Source organism: Monodelphis domestica, chromosome 3 (assembly GCF_027887165.1).
Source record: "Monodelphis domestica isolate mMonDom1 chromosome 3, mMonDom1.pri, whole genome shotgun sequence".
NCBI lineage: Eukaryota > Metazoa > Chordata > Mammalia > Didelphimorphia > Didelphidae > Monodelphis > Monodelphis domestica.
Window position 1 is genome coordinate 111,036,022 of NC_077229.1, and position 21,445 is coordinate 111,057,466.

Below are 21,445 nucleotides of genomic sequence, written 5' to 3' on the forward strand. Positions count from 1 at the left end.
GGGAGGGAACTTAGATTGTGTCCTTAAAGATAGTGGGGTCTGAGGAGGAGAGAGGTGGCTCTGAGGAGGGTGGCTCTGAAGGAGGTCTGAAGGGAGGTTGCTCTGAAGGAAGTCTGAGAGGAGGGAGATCGACTGGAGAGGTCTTGAAGGAGGCTGTGGAAGGAGAACTCAGGAGGAGTCAGGAGGAGAATTCTCTGGAAACATTTCTTGAAAGGAGGCTCTCTTGAAGGTGGAGCCTGAGATTGGCATGAGAAGCCTTACCTAGAGAGATCTTGGGTGAGTGATAAAACCAACTGACTGATTTGTCTCTTGGGATTGAGGTCTAGGCCTTGTTGGCCTGAGGCCCTTCATTCTTGTTTCTTTCTTGCTTTCTCTCTTTTTCTGTTGATTAATCAGTGTATTATAAATTAAATTTCTCTATAAAACCCAGTTGGCTTGGGCATATTCATAAATTGGGAATATATTCCCTGGCGACCATCTTATATTTATATAAAACCAAGACACAGTAGAAAACATATTTCAGTGGTCATAATTGTTATATATTTCCCTTGCTCCCAAACATTTTAATTATCACATTTTATGGCTCCCACTCTCTTATCTACAACTATTTAACGCTCAAAACTAATTTAAATCTAACATCACCAACACTCATTCTATTTCAGAAGAGAAAACTGAGGCACAGAAAAGAAATATTTTTCAAAGTCAAAGAATTTCTTTTTTTAAAAAACCCTTACCTTCTGTCTTAGAATTGACACCAAGTATCTGTTCCAAGTCAGAAAAACGGTAAGAGATAGGCAAATGGGGTTAAATGGCTTGCCTAGGGTCACATAACTAGGAAGTGTCTGAGGCTATTTTTGACACCAAGTCTTCCAGATTCCAGATCTCACACTCTGTCCAAATTGTTACATAGCTGTTCTCTTCCTCCTTTTTAAAAAAAAGCCTTACCTTCTGTGTTAGAATTGATACCATTGGTTCCAAGATTGAAGAGAGAATATCCACTGAACTACCCAGTTGCCAGGGAAGGTAGAATTCCAAGAACCAAAAAGTTCCTTGGGGGCTTTCTAGTCTAATCCAGAGACAAGTAATCATTCTCTTCTATAACACACCCAAGAGGTCTCTAGCCTTTACTTAAAGACTTCAAATGAAAGGGAACCCCACTTTGCATTCTGAGTACCTAGTACAATGCTTTACATAGTGGATACATAGTAAATGCTTGTGGCAATGAATTGAGCAGTGGGAGTAAAAAGAGAGTACATTAATAAATGAATACATTGAACACAGGATAAGATGTGACAATGTTAGGTGGACAAGTCATTTAACTGCTTTGATGCTCTCTTAATTGAGAGAGGTTAGAACAAAAGATCTCTTGGGGTTTCTTCTACTTCTTCACCTATGATATTATGACCTCATAAGGCCTTCCCCTTTTAGACAGCTCTAAGTGTTAGGAAGATTTCTTTCTGTCAAGCTTCAATTTGTCTCTCTGAAACATTGGCCACTTTGCTTAGTTCTGCTCCCTGAAACCAAAGAGAAGACTCATCCTTCTTCTATATTTTGGCCTTTCAAGTATGTAAAGATAGCTATCACAAGCCCTTTAAGCATTATCTTCTCCAAGCTCACCACCCCCAGATTTTGTTGTTGTTTCAACATTTGTCACAAAAATATCTGTCCGATCTGCTAAAAAAAAAAAAAGCACTGAGGCAAAACTCTGAGCCAATAACCATTTATTAAAGGAACCTGACCCCCTTTAATGAATGGGACCTCAGGATCTGAGATATCCCCTTGCTCCCCAGTTTAGATTTTATAACCCTCAGGCCTCCGACAATCCAGATGGTGAACAACAAAATACAAATTCTCATTGGTAGTCCCACGGTTACATTGGCAGTCCTGAGGCAATGAGCGGGCAGATCTCCACCCTAGCTCTAGCAACAAGCAGAAGTTGGGCAATCATCAAGCAGAATCCCACTCTCAAAGTTGAGCAATAAAGGGAAATGACAAAGGGTCGTGGGCTTCCAAAATAACTCAGGGACTTTCCATGAGTGGTCATGAGAAGGGCAAGAAAAGGGTCATCTCTACTCACAGGTTGGGCAGAATATACACCCACTGCTAACTAAAGGGTCATAAGAACAAAGGAATATTTATCTCCCCAAGTTGAGTGAGGAGAAAATGTTGAGTGAGGGAAGAGGTCCAGATGATCACCTGGCATTTATTCATTAGGTCACATGGGGTGGAGGTCCTTTAGTAAGGACATTTTTGTGGTTTCAAACATTTCAGTCATGTCCAACTGAATGACCCCATTTGGGATTTTTATTGGCAAAGATACCGGAGTGGTTTGCCACTTCCATTTCCAGTTCATATTACAGATGAGGAAACTAAGGCAAATAAAGGTTAAGTAACTTGCCCAGAATCACACAGCTAATAAGTGTCTGAGGTTAAATTTGAACTTATTAAGATGTCTTCCTGATTCTAAACCCAGTGCTCTATCCACTCTTCCACTAGCTGCTCAGATTTTTTTATCTAATACTTATATGCCATAATCTTGAGATCTTTCATTGGCCCAATATCCTTTTTTTTCTGGATGCTGCCCAGCTTATTAATGTCCTTTCTAAAATCTGGCACTCTAAACTGAAATTGTTAGAATATTTCCGTCTCTAGACCAGAGAAGCAGGTTACCCTATTATATTATATTCACTCTGAAGTTACACTCTATGCACAAATCTATCAGAATGAACAAAGATCACTAAGTAAAAACATCAATTGCATACTCAGCACTAGATGAAGTTTAAACAACATACTGGCCTGCCAACACGGTACTTAGTTTTATAGGAGAATGGGATACACACAACCGGAGAGAGGTACAAGCAAAATACTATGTGAAGTCAAAGATCCATGAACTGAGATCAAATCAGGCCAGGGAATGGCTTACATTAAGCTCAGATTTTTAGTGGGGTAGATACTAGCCTAACTTCAATTTGGGTAAATATAAATTCAAAGCAAATAGAAATGGTAAAGGGCATTTAAAAATGTCTAGGAAGAAAGGTTATTTTTCTTTAATGCTGGCTCTGACATAGTAACTTGTTTCCAAAAATTTTCTTGTAGAACATAAATTAATATTAACTTGTTTTCATAGGCTTTTGCAGGATAAAAAAAAAGTTGGCTGGACTGAGTTATTTCTCATAAAAACTGATAGGATCCTAGCAGCTAGAAGAGCTATCAAGCAATAGAACCAAGCAACCCAGCCAATCACTAACTGTGACTAAGGAAAGAAAATGGAAGAAAGTACTTAGCCTTCCCAAGGATTTTCCCCAGTAACCCACACTAGAGGTTCAGGATGGCTATCCAATCCACTATACATGTTTAGCTCAGCTCAGGTATCACAACCTAGAGGAAGCCTTTCCTTATCCCCTAAGCTATTAGTGTTCCCTTCCTCCTCAAATTATCTTGTATTTACTCATTTTTATATAAATTATATCCTCCTAGTAGATATAAGCTCTTTAAGGGATGAACTGATTTATTTTTCTCAATGAAAAAATCAATCAACATTTATTAAGCACTTGCCATATGTCAGACTCTGTGCCAAGTGCTGGGGATACAAAAAGAGACAAAAAATAGTCCCTACCCTCAAGAAGCTTACAATCTAAGGTGGGAGACAGCATGCAAACAAATATATACAAAGCAATTTAGTAGAAGTAAGAAATAATCAACAGAAGGAAGGCACCAGAATTTTAGGAGGAATTGCAGAAGACTTCCTATAAAAGGTGGGATTTTCCTTGGGACTTGAAGTCAGAGAGATCAGTGGTCAGAGCAAAAGAGGGAGAGCATTCCAGGCATGAAAGAAGAGCCAGAGAGAATGCCAGTAGCCAAAAGATCAGAGTGTCATATACATATTTTCTGATTGTATTCCCAGCAGAACATCTACTTTGTACAAAGAACTGATGTAAATGAAAATAAATGTTGAATTAAATTTAACTGAGGGAAAGGAAGCCTATTCTAAGCTATACAGACCATGTGAGGAATAGCAAGATGGGAAAGGGCAAGGTGGGAAAAGTGGCTAGAAACCAGTTAATAAGTTCAGTTTAGCCACTTGAAGGATATAAAGGAGAGTAGTGTGATAGAACATGTTGAAGTGAAACTGAGGAAGTTTCTGAAGGCCAGGATCAGGAGTTTATGCATTGGGAGAACTCCAGAAGCCAATGGTGGCAGGGAAGGTAGGAAGCTGTTACAACAGTCTAGGAGACAGGAGGTTGCTTAAGACATGAGCTAGAGATCCTGAACTAGGTATGAAATGTGAGGAGGAGGGGGCAGGAGGGCATAGATTAGTAGGACAGTGAGCTTCCCTTCCAAAGTCCCTGAAATGAAAAAGGCAATAATGATGACAATCACCATAACTCCCACCTGGTTCTTTATGCTCTTTACAAAGTGCTTCTCAGACTACAGATCTATGCTGCTAGCAAGACATTCATAGAATTTCAGCACTAGAAGGGACCTCAGTCCATCTAGTCCAACATGTATCTAAATAGGAATCCCCTCTACAATTCACTTCTGTTCTATCCTCCTCCAAACTGGAGGGAACACAGCATCCACAGTCCTAATCTAACTAATCCTAACTCTGCTATTCACTGCTCTGTGACCTTAGAAAAAACTACCCAATTACTCAATGCTTCATTTTCTAACTTTTAAATGAGGAGAGGGGATATAGACTCTATGATCTCTAATTTCCTCTAGAACTCTTGACATTCTTTATTCCCTTTCAACCCTAATGTTATCAATGCTAAATACCCTGTTAGCTCTGGAAGTCTGTATTCTATGGTGTAAGCTCCCTTATAATTCATATTGTACATTCCAAGGGTCTATTGATTTCTAAAACTTAAAGATTCTCATTAAACCCATTTTACAAATGAAGAAACTAAGACTCAGTATCTTAGATGCTCCCACATACACACTGTTCTGCAGTAACAGAGTTGGGGTTTGACACCAGGTTTCTTAATTCTAGCATCACAGAATGCATTAGAAACCTCCAGTCTTGAAAAGTTCTACCTAAATTGAGAAAGAATATCTGAAGACAATTTCTCCACTACCATGGCCAACACAGCAAGGACCCAGAAAACAAGGGTATAATGTTGATACAGCAGTTGGGAGTCAAGCCAGACCTGAGTGGGGCCCCATGAGAGGACGTGGTCTCCCCCAAGGCCTGCTCAGGCTGGGGCACAGCCCCCCTTGCCCAAATCCGACCTCTGATCTTGAGCCAAACCCACCCTTCCCTGCCCTCAGGGTGAGCCTGTCTGCAGTAATGATACGTTCCAGCCCAGGACAGCTTGTTCTTGACGCTTGGAGAAGAGAGATGGGTGGGGCTCAGGAAACTCGCTGACCTCCTTTAACTCCGTTCCCTGAGCCCGCATCTTGCCAAGCAAAAATCTTCCCATCTTTCCTCCCTCTAGCCTTGATCATCCCATCCCCAAACTCCCCCCCAATCCCTTCCACCCTTCCTCCTGACAAACTGCCATTTAAGAAGAATGAATTGAACTATGAAAAAGTTCTTTATTCCAGCCAACATTCAGAATAATCCATCTGGAGATAGTACAGTTTAAGAGAGAAGTCTGTCCAGAACCCTAGTCCAGGCTGACCAATGACCTTACCATACAAACTTTTCCCTGGTTTAAGATACAGAGCTCTGAGGATGATGGATGGGAAGAAATAGGGTAGCCATGGGACAGAACTAGGTAGAATAACAATCTTATACTTGAATAGGACCACTCAGGTCAACTAATCCAATCCTAGACAAGTGACCATCCAGCTAACCTCAGTGCCTTAAGCAGCACAATTTATCTTACCTTGAACTAGAAAGAGGAGAGGGAAATGGCCAGTCTAAAGTTGACAGCCAAGAAATTCCATTCAACAAACATTTCTTAAATGTCTACTCTTTGCATGGCACTAAGATACTAAAGGCCCTGAAGACACGAAGGAAAAATTAGTATCTCTGACCTCAAAGTGTTTATATTTATCTGACAATACACAAGACACACACATGCCCACAAACACACAAATATAGTACCAAAAAAACTGAGGAGGGGGAAGAGTACCAACTACTAGGAGAATGGAGGAAGTGTCACCTAATTTATGCCCTGAAGACAGACAAGGTTTCTAAAGACAGAGGATGAGGAGGAAGAGCATTCCAGCAGAGGATTAAATAGGGATAAGTAGGTATATAACATAAGAGCATTTAGCTGACCTCAGATGAACTAATTCCTTGGATGCTGAAAGATCCAGCACACAAAATTGCTCCTCTATTACCTGTCAGTGACTTCTAAAAGATCCTGGAGCACAGGAGAGATAGGGCAGAATTCAAAAAGAACAAATGTCCCAATTTTAAAAAGGGGGAGAGGGGACAAAAAGTCTTCAAATTATAAGCTTGACTTCTTCTGCTGACAAAATTTCTAAACTATTAAAGGAACAGTTAGTAAACACTGAGAAAAGTGACAAAGGGTTCATGAGCCAACATGGATGAATTCATCAAGCTATATTGTTGTTCCCTCATTTTTCAGTTATGCCCAACTCTTCATGACTCCATTTGGGGATTTCTTGGCAATAGATACTAGAAAGGTTTGCTATTTCCTTCTCCAGTTCATTTTACAGATGAGGGAACTGAAGCAAACAAGGCTAAGTGACTTGCTCAGGGTCACACAGCTAGTAAGTGTCTGAAACCAGATTTGAAATCAAGAAGATGAATCTTCCTGCCTCCAGGCCCAGCAATCTATTCACTGAACCACCTACCTGTTCATTCATCAAGCTAGGTTAGGCCAAACTATATGGTTTCTCTTTTTGCCAGAGTTACTAACTAGACTGGTAGGTCAGGGATAGCCTATAAGAAATAGTTTATCTAGACATAATTTCAAATAGCATTTGATCAAGTTTCAGAGACTATTCAAAGAAGTAATATGCCCTATACAATAATACAATTAGTAAGATACAGAGCTGGTTGAGTGGCTAGACCCAAAAAGTCATTAATGGTTTGAGGTCAGCTTAGAAGAAGGTCTCCAGTGGAATGATCTCAATGAGGAGTCTAGGCTTGGTCTTGTGGTATTTAACATTTTTATCAGTGACTTGGATAAAGATGTTTGTAAAATGCTCCTCAAATCTACAAATTACATGAAGATATGGAATGCTAAAACGATGAACTTGAGACCCCAAAAATTCTTTATGTGGGACCAAAGTGAATAAGATGAATTTTAAGAAATAAATATAAATGAAATATCATACTTGGGTTCAAAAAATTAATTTCACTCAGTAAAAATTTTTTTATTAAAAAAATCAACTTCACAAATGCATTATGGCCTGAAAGTAGTTTATCTAAAAAGGAACTGAGAGTTTTTGTGGACTGAAAGTAAGCTCAATCTGAACTAATATTGTGACACTGCAGCCAAAAAAAATTAACATGGCCTTGGGCAGAATTAAGAGAGGTACAGTGTCCAAAAACCCAGAAGGTAACAGTCCCATCACACTCTTTCCACTGACATTTTTTATGGGAGCATATGTCCCAGATTTAAGGGAGGAAAGTTTTGTCACTACTACCCATGCCCTATCATTTTGAGTAAATGCCTTTGCTTTAAGTTAACCGTGTCAAATGCCTGACTATTAAAGGCAAATGCTAATGGCAGGGGCTTGTAAGTTACAGTTTTAGACAAATGGTCCAACAGAAATATCCTCTAGGAAACCCAACCTGCAAGTGTGAATGTGGAGAGGAGGAGAAGAGAGAAGCCCAAAGAGAGAATACTACATGATATATGGGGAATAGCTAGCAGGCCAGTTTGACTAGTTAAGACAAAGGCAAGTCAGCAAACATTTATTAAGTACCTCTTTTGCACTAAGAACTGTGTAAAAGGCTGGTACATAAAAAGGAAGTCATATGAGATAAAATTGAAAAGATATTTACCCAAAAGCAAAAAAAAAAAAACCAATCTGAAGATTCCTGAGAAGAGTAACTTATTCAGATCTATGTTATAAAAATATCAATGTGGCCTCCATGTAGCCACAAAATAGAAAGGTGAAAGACTAGAAGCGAGAAGCCCCACTAAGAGATTTTGATCACTGTCCAAGCAAGAGATGGTAAGGACCTGAAATGGGGCAGTGGCTTTAAAAATAGTGAAAAGGAGACAGTGACTTACAGAGGGAGAAACTATAAAACTTGGCAACCAAAAGGATATGGAAAGATAGGGAAAAGAGAAGACTCAAGAATGACTCTAAGGTCACAAACAATGATGCACTCAACAGAAAGAGGGAAATTGAGGCAGGGATGAATTGAGAGGAAAATTTAATGGGTTCCATTTTGTACATGTTGAAGTTAAGATGCCTACAGGAGCACCAAGCAGGGATGACTAGCAAATAGTGGAATGGAGCTCAGGAGAGATAATGAGACTGGATATACAGGTTTGGAAGTCATTTTTAGGGAGTTTTCTAAGGGGCCTTTTAGTTGAAACATCCCAGGGTTCAATGAAAGATCAGTTCCCTAAGTTTGATTTTTTTTTAATCAGAAATATTTTTAAAGTGACACTTTAAGTAAACTCTCTGCCTACCTGAAAACTGAAACTTTAAGTACAAAGTTCTACCTTTAAAAAGCAATGCTTTCCAAACCCAGCCTGTGTTTCACCCAAGGACACTCCTTTTACATCGAAATATATAAAATAAACCATAACACCTCCTCCCCCTCAAACCTTCGCCCCTGCTGAAGTTCTTCCTTCTCTCTTTCCTTCCCCCAAAAGAGGTAAAAAGAGCATCTGGAAGTTCAGACCCTGAAATATTTGGCAGCCCTTCCTCAAACAGTGTTTATTTTAGAAGCCTCTCAGGGGCAGCTGGGAATTACCCAGGAGACCTAGGCTTGGGCTTTTCCCAGCTGATGACCTGACCTAGCTCACAACGGGAGGGCCAAGGCCACAGGGGAGAGAGGGGCTCCCATATCCAGGCGACCCTGTCCTCCATAGGGAAGTGACCTGGCTCTAACCCCTTACAGAAGCCACTGAAGGGAGGGGAATTCTCCATGAGATCAATTTAATTGCCAAAACAGTAAAACCTCAACCTCATTTTTTTCTAGATGCTTCTTGACATTTATATAGCATTTTATAGAAGCAAAGCACTTTGAATACATTATAATAATAATAATTGCTGACGTTTCTAAAGCACTTTAAAGTTTGCCAAGCATTTTATAGACATTCTTTTGACTCTACAAACTACTCTGCAAGGTATTATTAGCCTCGTTTTGAAGATGAGGGATGGAGGATCAGTGAGATGAAGTGACTTACTTGTCTATGTCAGAGCTGGTAAGCATCAGGGAGGAGATCCGAATCTAGGTCTTCCTGATTCAGAGTAGATCATTTTATGCCCTACAATTTGAACTTGGGCCCTCAGATTTCAAATCCAGGTCTTTCCACTTCATCAAGTAGCCTCCTAAATAAATGCTAGAATAATCATAAGCAGGATTCAAAACCAGTTCTCCAATGATACCAATATTCTATTATTCAATGATGCTGCTCCCTTAATTTGAAAATTTAAATCAAATAGTTAGGAAATTTTTTTAAACCCTTGCCTTCTGGCTTAGAAGCAATACTAGGTATTGGTTCCAAGGCAGGAGAGCTGTAAGAGCTAGGCAATGAGGGTTAAGTGACTTGCCCAGGGTTATACAGCTAGGAAGTGTCTGAAGCCATATTTGAATGCAGAACCTCCTGTCTCTAAGCTTGGTACTCTATCCACTGAGCCACTTAGCTACCCAATTGAGGAATTTCATTCAGGAGAACTAGAATCTATTTCATTAGGTGCTGTTCCTAGTTCTGCCCTTGGGACCACAGAGAAATCTCCCTCTTCAATAGGAGCTTTTCAATCAGTCAGTACTGACTAGCACTTAAGTTCCTCCTATGGGACAGGCACTATGTTAAGCACTGGGGATTCAAAAAAAAAAGGAAAAAGATAAAAACAAACAAAAAAAAGTTCCTGCTCTTGAGGAGCTCCCAATCTAAGATGGGGAGGAAACAAGCAAGCAACTTCGTGCAAAGATGCAGAATAAGAGAGCTGTCACAGAGGGAAGGTACTCATACTAAGGAGGACTCTAGAAAGGTTTCTTCTGGAGTTGGGGTTTTTTTTAATCCTTATTTTCTTTCTTAGTAACAAGTCTAAGGCAGAAGGGCAAGGGCTAGGTAAACAGGATTAAGTGACTTGTCCAGGGTCACACAGCTAGGAAGTGTCTGAGACCAAATAGGTTCTCCTGACTCCAGGTCTGGTTCTTTATCCATTTGTGCTACCCAGCTGCCCCACTGGAAAGGCTTCTTGTAAAATGGAGATTTTAGCTGAGACTTGAAGGAAGCCAGGGAAGCTAAGAGGTAAAAATGAGGAAGAAGAACATTCTAGGCATGAAGGATAGCCAAAGAAAATGCCTGGTATCAGGAGAGAAAATGTAGTATGTCAAGAATATCCAGAAGGCCAGTGTCCCTGGATCAAAAAGCATGTAGAAGGAAGTAGGCGTAACAAGACTGATAATGTAGGAATAGGCTAAGTTGTAAGGGACTTCAAAGTCCAAACAAGATTTTCTATTTGATCCTGGAGGTTTTCTTCTATTTCCCTTCTCTACCCTATTTCACAAATGAGGAAACTGAGGCAGAGTTAAGCGACTTGCCCAGGGTCACACAGCTAGTATTTGAGAACTGACTGAATTCTGGAAGATGAGTTTTCTTGACTCTAGCCCTGGTACTCTATCTATTGTACCACCTAGCTGCCCAGAGGTAATATTAATAGCTAGCATTTACATGGTACTTTAAAGTTTACAAAGCAGTTTATAAATATTATCTCATTCTAATCTTACAATGATCCTTGGAAATGTTTTATTTTCTCCATTTTTATAAAAGTCCAATAATTTGCCCAGAGTCCCATAGCTAATAAATGTCTGAGATTATATCCCAACAGAACCCAGTGTGTTCTAGCTACTTTACCACTTAGCTACCTAAGAAAAAGTCAATGGAGTTTACTAAATATAGGAAGGGGGGGGGGCATCTCAGGGTGACATGGTCAGATTTGTCTCTTGAGAGAATCAATTTGGCCACTAAGTACAGGATAGAATGGAGGGGAAGGGAATTGAGGCAGAGAGACTAACCACTTAAGCTCTGAGAGCCTCAGTTTCTTCATTTGTAAAAAGGGGAATAATAATGTCTTCAATAGTCACTTCATGGAATTCTTCACATGTTCTAGTTTTTTTAGTTTGTTTTAAAGAGATTGGAGGGTTTTGTCTTGTTCTTTGCCTTTTTCTTTGTAGCCACAGCATTTAGCACATAAGATGCACTTAATAAAAACGTTTGTTGAGTCAACTTCAGTAGATTACACAAAGTCACCCAGCTACTAAGAGTCAGAGAAAAGATTAAAATCCAAGTCTCTCAAGACTCCAAGTCCAACACTATTTCCACCATACTGTGCTGACACTGAAAGGAGGAAGAAAAGCAATGCCTCAAGTTGCACAATGGAAATCTTCCATCTTAAGGCTCCTAAGCCCAGAGGACATTACTTCTCAGTCCAATCTATTATCTGACTTGATCCTCCATCCAATCCAATTTGATAGCATATCTTGTTGCCTTTATCTTCACGGTATATAAAGCATCCATTTCTACTTGCCCCTTCACTGCCCTGGGTGCAGGCCTTCCACAACCTCCTCACTCCTGGTCTACTTCAATAATTAATTTTCTTGCTTATACTCTAGTCTTCCCCTATTTTGATCCATTCTGCACTCAGCAGCCAAAGTGGTTTTCCAAAAGAAGACACTGGAAGATATCACTCCTCTGATCAATAAATTCCTCTTACCTCCAGAGTCAATCTCCTTTGTTTGACTTTTAAAGCCCTTTACAACCTTACTCTCTTCCTTTTTTCCAGGTTTTTTAAAAACATGATTATCCTCTAAATACTCTTTGATTCAACGATACTGGCCTTCTTGCTGTTCCTCTAACACCCCATTCCTTCTCTGATTTAGAGCTTTTTGGCTGGTGGTCCCCCATGCCTGGAATGTGCCTACTATTCATCTTCACCTCCTGGCTTTCTCCAAGACTTAGCTTAAAGTTCACCTTTGGCTAGTGTCTTTCTTCTGAGATAAACGGCCATTTATAGGGTACTGTATATATCTTATATTTGCATTGTACATTGTCTTCTTTTTTTTTTTTAAACCCTTACCTTCTTAGAATCAATACTGAATATTGTTTTCAAGGCAGGATAGTAGTAAGGGCTAGGCAACTGGGATTAAATGACTTACTCAAGATCATACTGCTAGGAAGTCTCTGAGGCCAGATTTGAATCCAGGTCCTCCCATCTCCAGACCTGAAGCTCTATCCACTGAGCAACCCAGCTGTCCCTGAATTCTATCTTAAAATGTGAGATCCTTAGTGGCAGAGATGGCATTCTGATCTTTCTTTGAACCCACCCACTAAGGATTCAGTGCCTCGCACTCAGTGCTCAATAAAGGCTTGCTGAGTCAACTGACCCAGGATTGGAAGGATAAGAGAATTCCTATTCAAGCATCATGTGGACTAAACTGTGGTCCCCATTTAGAGTTTTGAGAACCCCTTGGGGGTTTACAACAATGGTCCCAGGAGTTTACGCTAAGCTCCTTCAATAGACCTTCAACAGAAAATAACTGCAGAATACCATGAAGAGTTTATTAAATTACCCTGAGGGTTCACAATGCATTTTTTGTAGTTGTTGTTAAAAAGGTTTGTGGAAATAAAAAACATTGAGAACCACTGGACTGGATGCTCCCTAAAGTCCCAGCCAACTCCAGTTTCTAATCACTCTTTCATTCTAAAGCAAACACCACCTATCAAACCAACATTGATTAAGTACATGATACATGCAAGTCAATGGTACCAGCCATGAGAAAGAAGAGAACTGACCAAAAAGTTGTGCTCAATGAATCAGAAGAGCTGGATGGGGTCCTGGCTCTGACAATGACGCCTATGTGAGCTTACACATATTACTCCTTTCCTTTAAGCCCAAATGATAAAAAAATAAAAAGTAACAATAATAGTTATGCTACCTCTCCCATGAGGTTGTTGGGAATATCCAATAAACCAAATGGAAATAAAGTGCTTTGTCAACTTAGAAGGCACCATACAAACAGGCTTCCACTGTTTCTTCTTTCTCACTATTCTCCCAAATGCATCCCAATGTATCAGGTGCACCCAGCATCCTGTACCTTGGCCAAGATCATTCCCCCACTTTACCCAAGCCTTATCCCTCCCTTCATCTCTGTTGATCCAGGTAGCAAAGGAGGAAAGGGGAAAGAGTCCTGAACTCTAGAGCTAGAACATCTGGATTTGAATCCTGGAGCTATAAAAGGCCCCTATTATCTGGGTGACTATGACAAGGTTCAGACTTTCTCAAGGTTCAGCTCCCTCATCTATACAATGAGGGAGTAGGATCAGATGGCCCTGAAAGTCCTCTTCAGCCCTAAATCTATCATCTCTGGACTATCCTTACTAGGATCTAAAATAAATTAGCCTTATTACCTATTCTGAGCCTCAGTTTCCCCATCTATAAAACAGAGGTAAATAGTTGCCCTATCCAGCTTACAGGGGCTGCTGTGAGGACAGGAGTAATTTAAAGTTGGTCTAGAAATGGGAGTTGCATTGAATAGGTATTGTAGCAACAATGACAATAAAGATGAATGATGCCACTGTGGCTGAGGTTGGCACTGAAAAGATAATTAAGGGGAGATTAGGTAGCACAGTGGATAGAGTGCCAGGCTTGGAGTCTAGAAGACCCGGGTTCAAATCTGGCCTCAGACATTTCCCTGCTGTGTAACCTTGAGCAAGTCACTCAACCCCCATCGCCTAGCCCTTACTACTCTTCTGTCTTAGGACCAATACACAGTTGATTCTAAGGCGGAAGGTGAGGGTTTTAATTTTTTTTAATGTCTTTAAAAGAATTGATACTAAGGTAGAAGATAAGGGTTTTCAAAAAAAGAAAAAGAAAAGATAACCTCAGCTTGAGAGGGCTATAGGCATGCAGGCTGTGGGGAAAGTGCTGTCAGTAGCAGAGAGTCCAATTGTGGGGGTCAACAGGGAAGGAAATGGTACCTTATGAAGGCAAGGCCACAGTCACATGGAAGAAAAGCAAGTAAACAGAATGGGGAAGAACCAGTGGACACACAAGACTGTGTACATGTATGATAGACAATAAGCACCCTCTTTCCTTCATTCTGTTTCCTGGAGAAGAACCATAAGTTCTTGTACATCTATCTTTCTTTTACAGCTTGTCAAATGGTCCACTGAAGCCAAACCATCCACTCAAAGAGCCTGTCATTATTAGGACCACACAGAGTGAGGGGCATCTGCAGAGAGCAATAGCTGATACAAAAGGACACAAGGCAGACGTAAGTCTGAGCAAAGATGGCAGTGATACCATCACTGGCTCCCCTCACCTTTCTAAAGGGCCTGTCAGCTTCCAAAGGGCTCTGCTCACAACAACTCTAGGCATTTCAAGTATCACAACCCCCTTGTACAATGAGGAAACTGAGGCTCCCAGATATGAAGGGATTTACTGAGTGTCCTACGTCTGTCCTGACACATCTGACATCACTGTCAAAACTGGAACACAAGTCTAAATCTACTAGCAATAAATCTAATGTTTTTCAATTAACTATACAACCCTGACTTTCTCTAAAGTGAGGGGGACAAAGGGAGGATGGGGATCAGTCTTTTCAAAATAGAAGGAAAGTAGGCAAACCCATAAACTAAAAACCATCATCTTTAACAGAATTTTTGGCCAAGGAAGGAGACATGATACTCACTTGGCTTCAGGGATTCCCTGAGAAAGTTCCTGACAGGTTTCTCAACTTGTTTTCTCTATTCTACCTCATCATCTACCATCTATCATCTACAGTGTACTCCCAACTTTACCTATCTCCTTTCCTTCCCTTTAAGCCATTCTCCAGATTCTGGTCCTCTCTACCTACAGAATCTAAGAGCTAGAAGGACCTTTGGACCATCCTTTATTCTAACTTCTATATGAATATGAACAGGAATCCTCCACTACAACAGTCCTGAAAAGTGGTTTATGTGGCCTTTACTTGAAGACCTCCAGTACAAGGAAGTAACTACCTGATTTTCTCTTTGGGATAGCTCAGATCTGGGAAATCAGTTAAAAAGTGGATGATTCCAGTTGTTTGTCCTTTTGTTTCTAAGAGGGCCAATGATGTCACAGGGTGATGTCTTGACTCAAGGGTGAATCAGATTTAAATGAGGCAGAGTTGCACAAAGTTGTCAGCCTTACTCTCTTGTCCAGAGTTATCCAAGTTCGGTGGCAGGGCAACCAGTGATGACCCATGATGAAGTGGATGACCTTGACATCTTCAAAGTCTGGTCAGACTCTAAGTATGCCATAACACCTGCTTCAGCCACCTTCATGGCCACTGGAATGAATTGTTCTCTTCTATTCTTTCCACTGGGACAAGTTTTCATATGCTTGGGGTAGTCATCCCTCTAACTCACTGACAAGTCTGGAGGCTCCTCAGTTACCCTCAACCTCATTTAGCCTGCTTGCTCAGATGATTTTAACAAGATGCAGCCACAGATGCATGCAATAGTTTCTTGGAGCCAGAGGTAAGAGTAGGTGGACGAGTAGCCCTGGAAAGGATTTGGCAAGCCCTCCAAACAGAGATGCTGCTAGCCCTCCAAAAACCCTCCAGGACACACTATATGCCCACTGGATGATTCCAGTAACTAGACAGTAAAAGAAAGAAGATAATACATAGGAAACTGTAAGATGAGAAATTTGCCTTTGAGGAAAACATCTGGATGCAGGGCCTTGCTCAGTTGTACTTCTAATCTAAATATCAAATGAGGTAATCATCAGAGCAAGCATTTATAAAAGGCTTTAAGATTTGCAAAGCACCTAACGTAAATTATTTGATCCCTATAACAACCCACTATTATCTCACTTCTTTTAAACCTTTACCTTCCATCTTAGAATCAATATTGGGCATTGGTTCCATGGCAGAAGAGTGGTAAGGGCTAGGCAATGGGGGTTAAGTGACTTGCCCAGGGTCACACAGCTAGGAAGTGTCTGATATAAACCAGATATGAACCCAAGCCCTCCCATCTTTAGCTCTCAATCCACTGAGTAACCTAGTTTTCCCCTATTTTTCTCATTAGAATGAGGAAACTGAGGTTGTGAGTATTGTTCAGGGCCACCCAACTAGTGTCTGAGACTCAATTTGAACTCAAATCTTTCTGACTCTCTATCTGCAGCATCACCTAGTTGCCTCAATAATACTTGACCTACCTATCATCATTTCTAATAGCAAAGAAGATTCCAAAAGGACAGAAAATAATCTCTCTTCCCCTAAAAAAGCAACCAAGAAGACACCAATGAATACCAATTCATACACCTGCGTCCCCATTTCTATAAAGTCTTCTATATCTTTATTTCTATAAAGTCTAGAATGATTTATCTACATACCAAAAGCATCCTTACAAAATAAGAGGAGAGGCAGATTTCCCTGAAAGCTCCTTGCCAGGGGAACAGATCTTCACTCACCAGAAGAGCTATAGTCCAGGATTGGGAACTGGAGGATTTGGCATTAAACCTCTAATTTGCTACAATACCACTTGTGTGGGCTTGGGTAAGTCATTGTCTTTTGGGGCCTTCCTCATCTAAAACATGAAACTGTATATACCTTGTTTGTACATAACTATCTTGTTGTTCCCCCTAGAACTCCTGAAGACCTGTTTTTTGTCTTTTTTCATATTCTCAGTGCTTACACAATGTCTGGCACAAGTGCTAATTAACTGATAAATGAGATAAGAAATGCTTAACTTTTTCTGTGTCATGGACCCCTTTGGCAATCTTTTGAAGCCTATGGTACTCTTTATAAAATGGCATTTTTCAATGCAAAAATATAATATGCAATATTACACAAGAAACCATTGATACTAAATAAAGATGTTAAATAAAGAAAAACCCATTGGGAGCTTCTTGATCCCATATTAAGAACCCCTGAATCAAATGATTTCTAAAGTACCTTCCAAGTCCATGAATTAAAAACCTACATGATCAGGACATGTTGGCTAGGCCAGTATTGTAGTAAGGTGAGGGAAACATTTAGCTAGCCCAAGGATGAGACTGATTCTCATAAAATATTAATATAACATATTATATTTATAATTACATAAAATATACTAGAGGAAACCCCTCCAGCAGAGTGTGTAGATCCTCCTAATTAACAAGGACAAAAGTCACACAGGGGTGTCTTGAAAGGCAGCCTGGTGTATCTACTGGACTACATGAGGAAGACCTAAGTTCAAATCCCACTCCAAGTACTCACTAACCACATGACCCCATGCAAAGCATTTAAACTCTATGGACCTCAGCTTACTATTCTGTAAGATTTTCAACACAGAACTCTGGAAGGAGTCTCGCTGATTCCTCAAAGGGAGAGATTCAGGAAGAATAGAATGGAATATCTGTAAAATAAGAGGGTTGGATCCAAAGTCCCAGGTAGCTCTATATCTATAATCTTATGAGATGGTATAAAGAGAGTTAAGATCTGCACCAAAGGGAGGAGTATGATCATGGATCCAACCAACTCCTGGAATTTAATAAAGTCAATAAGTCAGCAAATATTTATTAAGCACCTACTATGTGTCAAGTATTGTGCTAAATACTGGGGATAAAAGAGAGGCAAAAACAGGGTCCCTACCTTCAAGGAGTTCACATTCTAATGGGGGAAAATAATATGCAAATAACTATTTTACATACAAGATATATAAAGTGGAAGTGGAAGGGAATCTCAGAGATGTATGATATAAAAGTGAACTATCATTACTACTAGGGTACTATTAAGTATTAAATATTAAAAAATTATATTTTCTTCCAAAGTCTTTTCCAGGCTTCTAGGGAACGTCCTTTGGGGAGAGAGATGATAAGTAGAGGATAAAAAGGCTTTTCTTAGGGAAATGAATTAAGAGTGATAACTCTTAAATTTAATCTAGATAAGACCATTTCCTTCTCCACCTCAGGGATTGGCACTTGGACCTGCCCAAAGGAAGTGCTCTCTTCCATTGAAAGAGAGACATCTCAGCCTCCTATTCTGTAAGATTTTCAACACAGATTTCTGGAAGGAGCCCCATTACTCAAGAAGGAACAGAATGTATTTTCTCCTTGTCCAAAATTCCTACATGTTACCTGAAATATTCTTGGGACAGAGAGTCATATCAAAAGGCTAATTTGTTCTATGCTAGTTTGGATCTCTCTCCAAAACAGAAATGGTTTGAATACAAATTGTTATCAATTGTTCCTGGCAGATTTGATTAGAGTATGGGATTACTATTCTTATTTTTCTTTGACAAGATGAACATCTTTTGTACTTAATTATTTTTATATATCCAGTAGCAATAGTATTTGTATGTATGTCTTATCACCTACTAGACTGTAAGCTCTAAGATGGCTGGGACTATGCTGGTTTCTAATTTGGTATCCTCAGTTTAAATCATAGTGCCTTAAACACAGTAGACATTTAATAAATACTTAGAAAACGGAACTCTCCTTATGCACCCCCCTATAGTGCCTAGAACACTTGTAGAGAGTTACAGTGGTATTGTAAAAAGAGAACTGGCCTTGAGTCTGGGTAGGGTAATCCTACTCAAGGAAGTAAACCTAATCAAGAAAAGAACTTCTCTGGGTCTCAATTTCATAATCTGTAAAATGGAAACTTTTATATCTGCAATACCAATCTCACCAAGATATTCTGAGAACATTTTAAGCCTTAAAGCACGGCAGAAATGTGAGCTGCTATTATTATAAACAAGGAAAAAAGAATACAGCCAAGAATCCCCACAGGGAAGGCTAATGCCTAGGACTGAAAGAAGCACTAGCCATCTCTCAAGGAAGGGCAGAAATGTGTTTCTATTCTTGGTCCCAGAGCTGTCTCCTGGAAGCATGATGGGCAGACTCCTTGTCACCACTCCAGGGTGACCTGCGTGGGGACTCAAAGCTGTGACCTCAGAGAAGCAGGCAGCCTAGGCTCAAAGGAGCACTGGACTTGTAGTCAGAAAAATCTAGATTTGAGATGAGCTTTACTTACCAGCAACATAAACTATCAAGTCACTGCTCCCAAAGTCTGTTTCCTCAACTATAAAATAAAAGAATTAAAACATCTTCTCAAGATCCCTTTGAATGTCTTACCTTCTGGGTTTTAGATTCTAGACATCCTATGGTTCTCTATTTTAAGGTTGCTCACAACTCTTAATATTTTCTAATCTAAGATCCACTCAAGCTTCAACATTCTGGTCCTGCTGACGCCAATATTTTTTATGTTCCTACATTCTAAATAGAGCCACACAACCTCAGACTTGGAAAGGATCTCAGAGACCATCTAATTCATACCTGAGAATTCCCTCTAAAACATCCCCAACAATTCTATCTTCTCATGACCCTTTAGGGCAAGGGTAAGACCCTTGCCACCAGCAAGCAAACCACCAGCCTGTTTTTCAAAGCCTTAAGAATAAAGTTTACAAAAGTAGGGGGATGGGTAAGGAGAAATCTTTCCCACAGAACCTTCCAAACTCAACTCTAGAGAATGGGTGAACATGTGTGTGTCTGCATATAAGTGTCTGTGTATGTGTGTGCATGTGTCCCACATGGATGTGGGTGTGAGTGTATGATGGACACTTTGTGGCAGCGAGTATAATCTATTAAATAGGTTATTCTTGAAATAATGTCTTTAAATGCATAAAATAAAATAATCAGGATGAAAAAGGGAAATATACATTTAAATAGTTATCAATATATATGATGTGTTGGGGGGGATGTTAAACCCTGTTAAACCTTCTGCCTTAGAATCATTATTGTGTATTGGTTCCAAGACAGAAGAGTTGTAAGGGCTGGGCAATAGGAGTTACTTGCCCACAGTTACATAGCTAAGTAAAGTGTCCGAGGCCAAATTTGAACCCAGCACCTCCTGTCTCTAGGCCTGGCTCTCAATTCATTGAGCCACTTTGCTGTCCCCAATATATATGTTATTTTTAAAAACATGATTGAGGATGCCAAATGAAGAACTCCTGCTCTAGAGAAAGGGCACTGAAAATGCTTGGAACCAGTCTTTGACGTTTTAACAGCTCTAATTATCAGGAAGCTTCCTCTAACGCAGTGGTTCTCAACCTTTCTAATGCTGTGACCCCGCAATACAGTTCCTCATGTTGCTCAAAACTGTAATTTTGCTACAATTATGATTCGGAATGTAAATACCTGATATGCATTATGTATTCTCATTGCTACAAATTGAGAGGTTGAGAACCGCTGATCTAAAGTACAACCTAAGTCAGCCTCTTAGCACCTGCCATTCCTACTTCTACTCACTGGAGTCAAGCAAGACAAGTCTGATCCCTCTTCTACATAAGAGTCCTTCAAATAGATCAATGTTCTCTCTTCTAAGGTCCCTTGGTAGTTCTGCTTCACTTCACTGTCAGAAAAGCACACTGGAGACACACGCACAGACACATGCACAAGTATAACACACACCAGCTCAAAGTGAGACAGTTCAAGTAAATTGACAAGGAATGGATAAGGTTCTGGTGAAGGGAGAAGAGAAATGGATAGAAAAGAGAAAGATGAGAAGGGGGGGAAATTAGGGAGGAGGAGAAAGAAAGAAAGGAAGAGAGAGAAGAGAAAGAAGAGGAGAGAGAAGGAGAAAACAGGATGAGGACAGAGAAAGAGAAGAGAGGGAGAAGAGAGAAGGGAGGGAAAGAGAAATGAGAAAAGACAAAAAGAAGAGAGAGGAAAAGGGAAGAGAGGGAGAGAAAAGGGAAGTACAGAAGGAGATGAGGGAGGGAGAGTGAAACAGAGAGAGAAGGAAAGAAAAGAGAAAGAAAAAAGAGAAAAATTAAAGGAAATTAAATGGAGGAGAGGGAAAGAAGAAAGAAGGATAAAAGGAGAAGTGAAGGAGAGAGAAGGATGGAGGACAGAGAAAGAGAGATAAGGACAGACAGATTTAACCACACTCCATTTCTAAAAATAGCCTTTGTTATTCACAAAGTTCTGCTACTCACCAAAGGCTTCAGGAAATCCCTGACTTGTACAGCTCTCTGGGGGCAGATGAAGCAGTTTCAGGTTGTCCTTAACCTGTAAGAACCTGATTAGAGAAGGTGACCATGCTCTAATCTCAAAAGGCCCTTAGTGCCCTGGGCTGGGCTGGGCTAGGATAATGGGCTAGAGTAAACATGAAGCTGGGCTCTGAAGAACCTTGTTTTTATACCTGCATCACAATGAATCATGTAGCTCACTAGGTGTTGGAATGACCCTCAATATTCCATGATTGAACCTCCCATTTTAAAAAGGAGGAAGCTGAGACCAAGAGAGTCTAAGCAACCCCAGATCACACCAAGAAGTAGTGATGAGGCTGCAACTTACATCCACATTCATTCCAGGCCAAGAA

The 21,445-nt window shown here is 40.2% G+C and overlaps 1 protein-coding gene across 8 annotated transcripts in view; it reads right to left on the minus strand.

Annotated features, from left to right (window-relative positions):
* The window catches only part of PTP4A3 (protein tyrosine phosphatase 4A3), a 246,418-nt gene that overhangs the window by 190,491 nt on the left and 34,482 nt on the right, over positions 1–21,445 (minus strand). The window contains exon 1 of one of the 8 annotated variants that reach the window (XM_056822994.1): positions 21,060–21,186. The exons of the other annotated variants lie outside the window; for them this stretch is intronic. The gene's annotated coding sequence lies outside the window, so the exon portion shown is untranslated. Of the gene's footprint in view, positions 1–21,059; positions 21,187–21,445 lie in introns of those variants that run through there. 8 annotated transcript variants of the gene reach the window in all.